General features: G+C 49.1%; 1 pseudogene across 1 annotated transcript; it reads right to left on the bottom strand.

Annotated features, from left to right (window-relative positions):
- Positions 1-3,959: 3,959 nt before the first annotated feature.
- Positions 3,960-8,576, bottom strand: LOC308077087 (bifunctional glutamate/proline--tRNA ligase-like; annotated as a pseudogene). Its single transcript has one exon. The product of its transcript is annotated as a bifunctional glutamate/proline--tRNA ligase-like (transcript).
- Positions 8,577-10,409: the final 1,833 nt, after the last annotated feature.

Genomic DNA, 10,409 nt, shown 5'->3' with positions numbered 1-10,409 from the left:
TCTTACCTGAGCTCCAAAGAAGGAGGAAAACTATCCCTGTTTTATCCATGTCTGGATTCACTCACACTGGATTCCCAACTGGAACTTCACTGATCAATACTTGATGTCTGGAACTTCACTGATCAATACTTGATGTCTGGAACTTCACTGATCAACACTTGATGTCTGGAACTTCACTGATCAATACTTGATGTCTGGAACTTCACTGATCAATACTTGATGTCCTGAACTTCACTGATCAACACTTGATGTCCTAAACAGCACTGATCAACACTTGATGTCCTGAACAGCACTGATCAACACTTGATGTCCTGAACAGCACTGATCAACGATCGCTGTCGTCCGTGTCTTTATTTGTGACACGTCAGCTCTCCTTATCTGATCATCACGTGGTTTCGCTGGAAAGTACAACTGATAAGAAAGAGGGGCGAGCTGGACGCTCAGGAAAATGCAAGCACTGCTCAGATAGATATCACAAAGTATTACAAAAAAATGCAAAATAATCAAAATCCTCATGTCAGGGAAATAGTCCAGTTCTATATGTCCAATAATGAAGGTTCGTTCAAAGTCTCGGGATATTAGCAAAACTATACATTTTTGGCAACTTCAGAGCATAACAAATCAGAAAATCCATGATTCCATTTGCGCTGAAGCCAATATGGTGGCCATCTTTGATTTTTTTAAATGGCAACCTTTGAATATTCGTTTTTCAATATCTCGACTTCTAGATTACGTAGGATCTTGATTCTAGTGGCTAAATCTACATTTTTAGGGTCAGGAAATCCAATGGTGCTAATTAGAAATATGAAAAAAATTATCAATGGCACAGATTTGGGTAATAATCCTTGATTTTGGGGGACAAAATAAACAAATTAATATTTGTTTTTTCCACTATTTTGACTTCTAGATTACATAGGATCATGAAGTGGTTACATCTAAATTGTTCAGGAAATCCAATGGTGCCAATTAAAATGCATGCAGGTATCTAATTAGAAATCAGTACAGCTGATCAATAGCACATATTTACGTAACGATCTAGAATTGTAATATATGATTATCTGAAGAGACAGAGACAGATATTTTCTCTCATTGACACAAGATTGTGTCATTTATTTACACAAACACAAACTGTAGACCAGTCTCTAGGAAATCAAGATGGTAATCCTAGTCGCAAAATTGCACTAGTGGATGGTATGGTACTTGTCCAAAAGTTGACAAAGAAGCCAGCAACAGTGACAGTAAGACACTTAAGTGAATGGTTCTACGGCAGCCTGATGTCTCTAACCAGAGACTTTGATGAGGTGGTTCTGGTAGTGGTATTTAATACCTACAAGGCAGATTATTTGAAGCACATCGCAAGGGAGAAGAGAAGACAATGAAAGGATCCAATCCAATAGCAAATCTGAGATGTGTTTTGCATCTGGGATTTTGGAACTGGCACCAATATGGAAGATTCTGGGTGCAGACTGAGACAAAGCTTTGCCAGCATTTCATGCCTTTATAGGAGCAGACAACCTCAAAGCTGATGATGATGTCCTCGAGGCTCCGAAGATGCTTTCTCAAACCAGCGATGTGACAGAGGATCTGCTAACTACAGTAGCTAAATCCATTTTGATCCTGTGACAGCTGAAACCATTTACAACTGAGTCCCTCCCAGCACCAGGGGCAATCATTGAGATGGTCAGATATCACTGTAAAGCAGACTGTTCTTCACATAGATGTTCGTGCAGATCAGTGGAGCTACCCTGTAGGGAGCTATGTCAGTGTACTGCTGACTGCCAAAACGATGAATACTGTCAAGATACATTGGCTAGTGACAGAAATGATGATAGTGAGGATGATGTATATGTCACAGGTAAATTGGCATTCCAGGTAAATTGGAAGGGGAGTGCTTGTTTTTAGGCGCGGGGCTGCGAGGCGAGGCTTTGATGCGAGGACGACAACAACAACATAGCAACCAGAAAATACAAACACCAGCCTCAGTGGCGTACTTCCATAATCATTGGACTCCCCATCCACTACCACTAGAAGTCTGGGTTTGACTCCCGCTTGGGACATCACTTTTTCAAACAACCGTGGACTACTTTTTTTCGCCGAAGTATAGTTTTGGACCATGACGGAGGCGCGCCGACTCAGCAGACCTTGAGGCCGAGGAGTCGCGCCCGAGCGCCTCCAGGCGCGAGTGCCCGCGACGACCGGCCGATGGTCTGCTAGTCGACTAAGCGCTGTCCGAGTTATGTACCGATAGGCACAGAATCGTAAATGTTGTTGTGGGGACTGCGTTTGCCCCAACTGCCACTCACTGCACTAACATAGCCCGCCAGCACCGCCCCCTCGCCCCCTTGTGCTTCAACTGCATGGAATAAGGCTGTTCGCGTGTGTGTGTGTGTGTGTGTGTGTGTGTGTGTGTGTGTGTGTGTGTGTGTGTGTGTGTGTGTGTGTGTGTGTGTGTGTGTGTGTGTGCGTGTGTGTGTGCGCATGCGTGTGTGCGTGCTCGTTTGTGCGCGTGTGCGCGTGTGCATGCGTGCGTGTGTGGTGTGGGGCTCATGTCTGGCTTGCATTGCCCTCTAGCGTTGATTCTACAGAATTGCCTGAGGGGCGGTGAAAACAAGCGCTTCTTTTCCAATTTACCTGGAATGCCAATTTACCTGTAACATATAGACTGGTCTACAGTTTGTGTTTGTGTAAATAAATGACACAATCTTGTGTCAATGAGAGAAAATATCTGTCTCTGTCTCTTCAGATAATCTTATATTACAATTCTAGATTGTTACATAAATATGTGCTATTGATCAGCTGTACTGATTTCTAATTAGATACCTGCATGCATTTTAATTAGCACCATTGGATTTCCTGACCCTAAAAATGTAGATTTAGCCACTAGAATCAAGATCCATCGCAATCTAGAAGTCGAGATATTGAAAAACGAATATTCAAAGATCGCCATTTTCCAAAATCCAAGATGGCCACCATATTGCCTTCAGCGCAAATGGAATCATGGATTTTCTGATTTGTTATGCTCTGAAGTTTCCAAAAATGTATAGTTTTCCTAATCTCCCAAAAATGTGAACGTAATTACATATAGAACTGGACTAATAGTAGAATCTAATCAAATTGTTAACATGAGAATCATAATCGAATTGAATTGTGAAGCCAGGAAACTTCTATAGCTTTCGCTTCATGCCCCTCTGTTCCACTCTTCTGTTTTCAATCACTTTCACATCCACTCTCCTCACCGCCACTATCGAGATCGTTTTTTGGCCAGCCCTAGTCACTGTTCTCATGAGTCACGAGACATCTCCAGTATGTTTATTAATTATTTTGGCTTTTAGCCCCTTTTTCTCCACAATTTAGTCGTTATGCCAATTGATTCCTCCCCACACATTTGTGACGTATGATACTTTATGCTTGCCCTTTGGCAACGATGCCTGCCGGGAACAACACGGTCCACCATCAATATGTCTGTCTGTGGGCCCTATTTTGCGCGTCTTAAGTACCAGGTCTTATGACTTAACTTAGAGGAGTAGTTCACCCAAAAAAGTACTTATTTTCTATCAATTACACACCCCATGAAGCATTGAACTCATGGAGATTTTTTAGTTTTTGTCTCATTCCTAAGCCAATAATTTGATGACCGGCGGTCTCTCTGCTAGGAGACTCAAAGAGTGTCCTTTGAGTCTCCTACCGGGATACATTAGCATCTTTCCGCCTGTAATCAAATTATTGGCTCAGGAATACGACAAAAACCAAAAAAATCTCCATGAATTCAATGCTTCATGGGGTGTGTAATTGATAGAAAATAAGTACTTTTTTGGGTGAACTACTCCTTTAAGACCTGGAGGTGTGGCCAATGCTATTTCGCTGTTTTGAGTGGCCAAACAGCATTGGCCACGCCTCTTGGTCTTAAGTTAAGTCATAAGACCTGGTACTCAAGACGCTCAAAATAGGGCCCTGTGTGTTTAGTAGCTGCGTCCAAACAGGGTGTAGGACTGAGCAGCTTCCTTGCCACTCACACACATCTGTCCAGTTTTCAGGGCCCTGAAGTTGTGTGTATCCCTGAAGGGGATACACAAACCCTTGGCTCCCATGGAGGTGGCCCCGGGCTCCAGGTCCTGCTCCTTCTTGGCCGTGGTTTTCCTGATCCAGTCCTCGCACTCGATGCCTCCGCAGAACGGAATCTGGACAATCTTACCCCGGTCCAGTTCGTCCTGGAACTTCACCATGGAGTCGGCGACCACCATGTGTTTGTTCAGGTCCTCTTTAGCCTTCCTGTACAGGTGGTTCTGGATCTCCTCCAGTATGAGTGGGAGTCTCTTCTCCACGTCAGCCTCTTTCACAGTGAGGCGTTCTTTAGTGTCCCTCCTCACGGCCACACACTGAGACGGCTTCAAGTCTTTAGGGCCGACCTCCAGACGGATTGGAACTCCCTTGAGCTCCCAGTGGTTGAACTTCCATCCGGCGGTGTAGTTGTCTCTGAGGTCGACGTCCACCCTGATGTTTGCTTCCCAGACCTTAGTCTTCTGCAGCCTGCAGAGGTACTTAGAACACATAGCCAGAATATTGTTTTTTATTATTTTATTATAATTTTTTTTTTTTACTGCCTCCTGCAGGCCGGCTGTGATACCACAGGGGATGATGATCACCTGTAGGCAGGCAACGCGGGGCGGCAGCACAAGGCCTGTGTTGTCTCCATGGACCATGGTCAGCACCCCGATGGTCCTGGTTGTGAGGCCCCACGAGTTCTGATAAGCAAACTGCCTCTTCTTGGGATCCTTGGGATCCTCAAAGACAATGTCAAACATCTTGGAGAAGTTCTGACCCAGATGGTGAGACGTGGCTCCCTGAATGGCTCTACCACTGGCAGAGATGAAGGCTTCCACTGTGGTGGTGTAATCCCCTCCGGCAAACTTCTCCTTCTCCGTCTTCATGCCTTTCACCACAGGGATGGCCAGTAGCTTCTCGTACACCTCGGCATACAGGTTCAGGATCTGCTCCACCTCCTCTGCTGCCTCCTCCTTGGTGGCGAAGGCTGTGTGTCCCTCCTGCCACAAGAACTCTCTGGTCCTCAGGAATGGCTGGGCATGTTTAAACTCCCACCTCACAACGTTACACCACTGGTTCAGTTTGATGGGCAAGTCTCTGTGGGACTGGACCCATTTGGCAAAGGCAGGGTACATCGCCGTCTCGCTGGTGGGTCTGACAGCAATGGGTTCTGCCAGCTCTGTCTTCCCTGAGCGTGTCACCCACGCCACCTCTGGGGCAAAGTCTTCGATGTGGGACTTTTCCTTCTCCAGGGCAGCCTGGGACACGAACATGGGGAAGTAGCAGTTTGCCACGCCCAGCTTCTTAATCTCCCCGTCCAAGAAGTCTTTGATGGCCTCCCAGATGGCAAAGGACCACGGACGAAGGATGTAACAGCCACTGACGTCATAATACTCTATCATCTCCGCCTTGGTTATCACCTGGGAATACCACTCTGCCAGGTTCCCCTCTTTGGTGGCTTCCAGTCCCAACCGTGTCTGCTTTTTGGGGCCCTGGCCTTTTCCTTCTGCTCCTCCTCCAGCACCTACTGAAGAGTCCTTGCCTTGGCCGCCTGTCTCTCCCTTCCCCTTCTTCCCTCCTGCTCCTTTTCCCTGCTTCTCTGACTTATTGTCTCTCTCCTTGCGGTTCTTGTTCTCTCCGCCAATGGCACCTGCAGCAGCCACAACAGGCTTGCAGTCCTCCCCAGTCAGGATCTTGTACTATCTCTTCAAGGACAGCAGGGACTTCACAGCCGTGTCCACCCGATCCTTGGGGGCCATCTCAGATTTGAGTTTCCTCACTATCTCCCCCTTCTGAGCCACCTGAGACAGCGCCTGGGCCTGAGGGGGGGAACCTGAATCGGTAGGAACAGGGCTTGACTGGACAGGACCCTGGGGCAGTGGTGCTGCTGGGGCTTGTAGTCCAGGTTTGTAGTCTTGTCCGGTCTCCTGCTTGTACTGAGCTTTCAGAGCCAACAACTGCTTCACTGCTGCATCCACCTGATTCTTGAGGGCTTTGTCAGCCTTCAGTTGTCGGACCGCCTCTCCTTGCTGGGCTACCTGTTCATAGATAAAAGAGCCTGCAGCAGCAGAGGCTGTGGCTGGGGTTGTGGCCGGGGAAGGGGAAAGCGCAGCTCCAGGCTTACATTCCTGGCCAGTGGTCAGCTTGTACTGTGCCTTCAGGGCTAGCAGCTCCTTTACTGCTGCATCAACCTGCTCCTTTGGGGCCGTCTCTGACTTCAACTTCCGCACGACCACTCCCTGTTCAGCTACCTGCTCATACAAGCCTGCTGAGGAGCTGGTGGTGGTGGTGGTGGTGGTGGTGGTGGTGGTGGTGGTGGTGGTGATGGCAGACTTGACAGGGGCAGCGGTAGCGTTCGCTGCTTGGGTCTTGCTCTTGTGCTTGGAGCCGGCCGTGGGCATTTCTTTGCTGTGTCCATCTGGGATATAAAACAGCACACACGGACTCTCCTTACAGCTGTTGGGGCTGATTGGCTCGTAGGGCTGGTCACATATGTAGAAGCCACGCCTCCAGAGCTGGATGATATCACCTTTCTTAAGGTCCTTCAGACAGGGATCTCCCAGCATCCTCTCCTCAGACTTGCTTTCTTTGTTGACATACTCTTTGAAGTCGTCCTCTTTCCCTAAGACAGGCTTGGAGATGAGGTGCTGGTGGCGGACACAGACAGTAGGGAGCAGTGGGGCTTTGTCTGTGTCTGCCAGCCAGGTTACAATAGTGGTCTTCTTGAAATCCTTGTTGTCCAGGTTCAGACCAGCCTCCATGGACAGCACCACACCACTGGAGTTCTTGTTGATTTTGGTGATGATGAGGTTCCCCCAGTCGATGAAGGTCACCACCTCGCCCTCGGTGAGGGTCTCTGCGTCCGCCCCCCCTACTAGCACCCGGGGTCCGTACCACACCCCCTTCATCCCCACATCTGCATTCTTGGGGTGTTTGGGAGTCTTCTTCATTTCCTCGGGGGCTTCGGCGATGGAGACTGGGACCACATATGAGCTGGACAACGCCATGTATCTGGGAGCCACCGGGTCTATCACCTTCTTGTTGAAGGCCCAAATCTTGTCCCACTCCATGTTCACCACTGACCTGGATCCTCCCTGAGCAGCGATAAATCGTTTGAGGCCCTCGACAGTCATTCCTCTCCTCAGCACTCCTCTGACTGTGGGTAAACGAGGGTCGTCCCAACCGTCGACATAGCCCTGTTCCACAAACCAGGAGAGCTTCCTCTTGGACAGCACAGTGTTATTGAGGTTGAGTCTGGAATACCCCCAGATGTAGGGCTTCCTGAGTCGCAGTGCATCAATCAGCCAGTAGTACTGCTCATCGCGGTCATGGTACTCTGTGGTCCTCAGGGCGTGGGTCACCCCCTCTACGCTGTCCACGATGGGACAGGCAAAGTCGTACGTCGGGTACACCTTGTAGGTGCTGCCTGTGCGGGGGTGGGGGGTAGTCTTGCAGCGGTAGAGGGTGGGGTCTCTCATGCAGCCGTTGTTGGACGCCATGTCGATCTTGGCTCTCATACAGCAAGTATGACCGTACTCTGTACCGGCCTTCATCTCCTCCCACCTCTTAAAGTTCTGCTCCACTGAGTTGTTGCGGCACCTGGACTCGACGCGCTGCTCTCTCTCCTGCTTCATCTGCTCGGGTGGCGTGTCATCCACGTAGCCGCTGCCCTCTCTCAGTAGCTGCTCAGCCAGACACTGGACGCTGGGGAAGTGGTCACTGGTGTAGGTGAACTGGTCCGGATGGATGTTCAGCATGGCCACGTCCTCCAGGATCACCTTCTCAAAGTCCTCCTTCTCCTTCTCAGGATTGGTGTCATCGAAGCGCATGATTAGCTTGCCTTTAAATGTCACCTGGTAGTGCTGGTTGAGCAGGGCGGCCTTAGCATGGCCGATGTGCAGGTACCCGCTGGCCTCTGGGGGGAAGCGGACCACTACTTTGCCCATCTCAGCTCCTGGCAGCTCCGTGAATTTGCCCACATCCTGTCCTTTCTCCCTCTCCTCTGAGTTGGACTTGCATGGGGGGGCGTCGCCCTCGGTCCACTTGATGCTCACAGCGGTGAACGGCACCTGAGATCCCAGGAGGTTGAACCATTGGTAGACCTGGAGGAAGGATCCATCCTGGGCAGCGGGCCACTCAACGTGACCTTTGAGTGCAGCCCAGACACAGAGGTCAGCCAGAGTGACCATATTATGTCCCACAAGGAACTTTCTGGTGGACAGGGTCTCGTCCAGTTCCCCCAGGACTCCTGTCAGCCCCGCCTGGCCGCAGAGACACCGGGCGCTGAACTCCAGCCAGTGGTCCACCTCGATCTGTTCCAGTTTGTTGGATCCGTAAAGGCCCAGGGCGGGGGCCAGGCGAGCCAGGTAGCGTGCGATGGAGTTAACATCTCTGAACTGCACAGCATCTGAGACATGAAGCCCGGTGTCTTTGCCCTCCTCCACCAAGAGCTTCACGCTCCCTTTAACGTGCTCCGCTGCCAACAGCGCCCCCAAGGGCAGCTTGCTGGTATTGACGGTCAGTTTCAAGGCCATGCTGGATGAACCCAGTCGGAAACACTTAGTCACCGTTCTGTTTTTCCACGCGTTTCAAAAGGTTGCAACAAAGTGTGTCAGTTAGAACACAACACCACTCTACATCTGCCGGTGGGCGGACCACTCAGCCATAACCATATAAGGAGTTCCCAATGTAGCTACGCCCACTTATGGAATGTGTTGTCTAACCTCAATGTGTCGTCATGGCATCAGCAAACAAATCAGTCAGCGGGATCTCCATATAATGGGCATAAAAGGGACAATGACTGACAGATACAGAGATCTCCATATATGGGTGTAAAAGGGACTCTCCATATGTGGGCATAAAAGGGTCTCCCTCTCAGATTTCCTACCGTCTGTCATCCACAACAGTATCTGCTAGTCAGCTTTCTCGATCTGAATGAAGTTAAAATGCTAAGTGGCATGCCTGCATTTCATTCAAAAATGAATTGAATGAAAAGAAAATGAAGAATCTGAGTAAATTGCCTTTTGCATATTGGTCTGTGAGAAGTGAGGAATTTCTCTGGCTCGATCAGGGCCACCATCTTACACCCAGCATGTCAAGCAGCCATTACGCATACGGCAACGCTTTAGAGCAAAGAAAGCTTTTTAAATGCTCAGACGTCATTGGATGTCAATGGATGTATTTCATTTTGAGACACACAGAGAGGACACAGGAGTGAATGCAGTATTTCCCATGTTATAGTTGTACCTTCTGTGCAATATAAGCAAGTACAATAATGTAATGTACATCTTCACTACTCAATCAGAGAGCTGGTCCCTTTTGGAACCCAAAACTTTTTTATCAACCCCATGGCCACAGGAGTGGGCCAATTCTCTCCCAACTTGCTACAAAAATCACTCATGCAAAAGTATATAATCTCATATATTTTATTTTCCACCTTCACATGTGTCTCCTTTTCTAATAATCATAAAGTGTTATATATTACAGCTCGCAATTTACTTCCGGCTGGTCCCTTTAAACAGCCAATCATCATAATCTGCGACGAAAAGTCAGCACCGCGACGTTGCCAAATCCGTGAAACGGGCGAGAAACAAGCTTCAAGGCGGGCTAAACCATATGGGCCCCATGTCGGCAATGTCAGCGGGATCCACTTGAGTCCCAACTGGGATGTCCTTGTGGGATATAAGTGTGTTCTACCTGGGCCCTAGGTGGGCCCCACCTAGGCAATTCTATGTGGGGCCGAGGTGGGTCCTAACTGGGATGCCCATGTGGGCTATAAGTAGGTTCTACCTGGGCCTTAGGTGGGCCCCAACTAGGCAAGTTTATGTGGGGCTGACGTGGGTCCCATATGGTTTCAAGGTGGGCTGAACTATAAGGGCCTACAGTGGGCAATGTCAGCGGGATCCACTTGGGTCCCACTTGGGCTTGCCCGTGTGGGCCATGGCCCCACTGGCCCTCATGACGCTACGCCACTGATATGCGCTGCCAAGTGGGCACTACTTGGGCTTGCCCGTGTGGGCTATATGTGGGTTCTACCTGGGCCCTAGGTGGGCCCTAGCCTCGATCTCCAGGCTTTTATTTTCCTTCGCGTTTTGCTCAAAAATAAGAGGCTGGACCAGGCTGTTGACATTCCTGGCATAGGAAGTGGGAGTCAACCTTTAATTTCCCCAACCAACCAGAGTGCAGTGGGCGTCGCTCCAAATGTTTTTGTTTTTGTTTTTGTTTTTTTTATTGTGCTCATTTTTTCTCTAAGCACCTTAACGTCCATAAGTATATCATGCACAGTATACATACATTGCTGCTATGCTCAGGCACCTTAGTTTTTTATTATCTCAGGTACTTTGTAAATATGTAGATAACTTGTCTGG

The sequence above is a fragment of the Gymnoscopelus braueri genome, assembly GCF_963280865.1.
Source record: "Gymnoscopelus braueri genome assembly, chromosome: 21".
Taxonomy (NCBI): domain Eukaryota; kingdom Metazoa; phylum Chordata; class Actinopteri; order Myctophiformes; family Myctophidae; genus Gymnoscopelus; species Gymnoscopelus braueri.
This window is presented reverse-complemented; position numbering and strand designations above follow the sequence as displayed.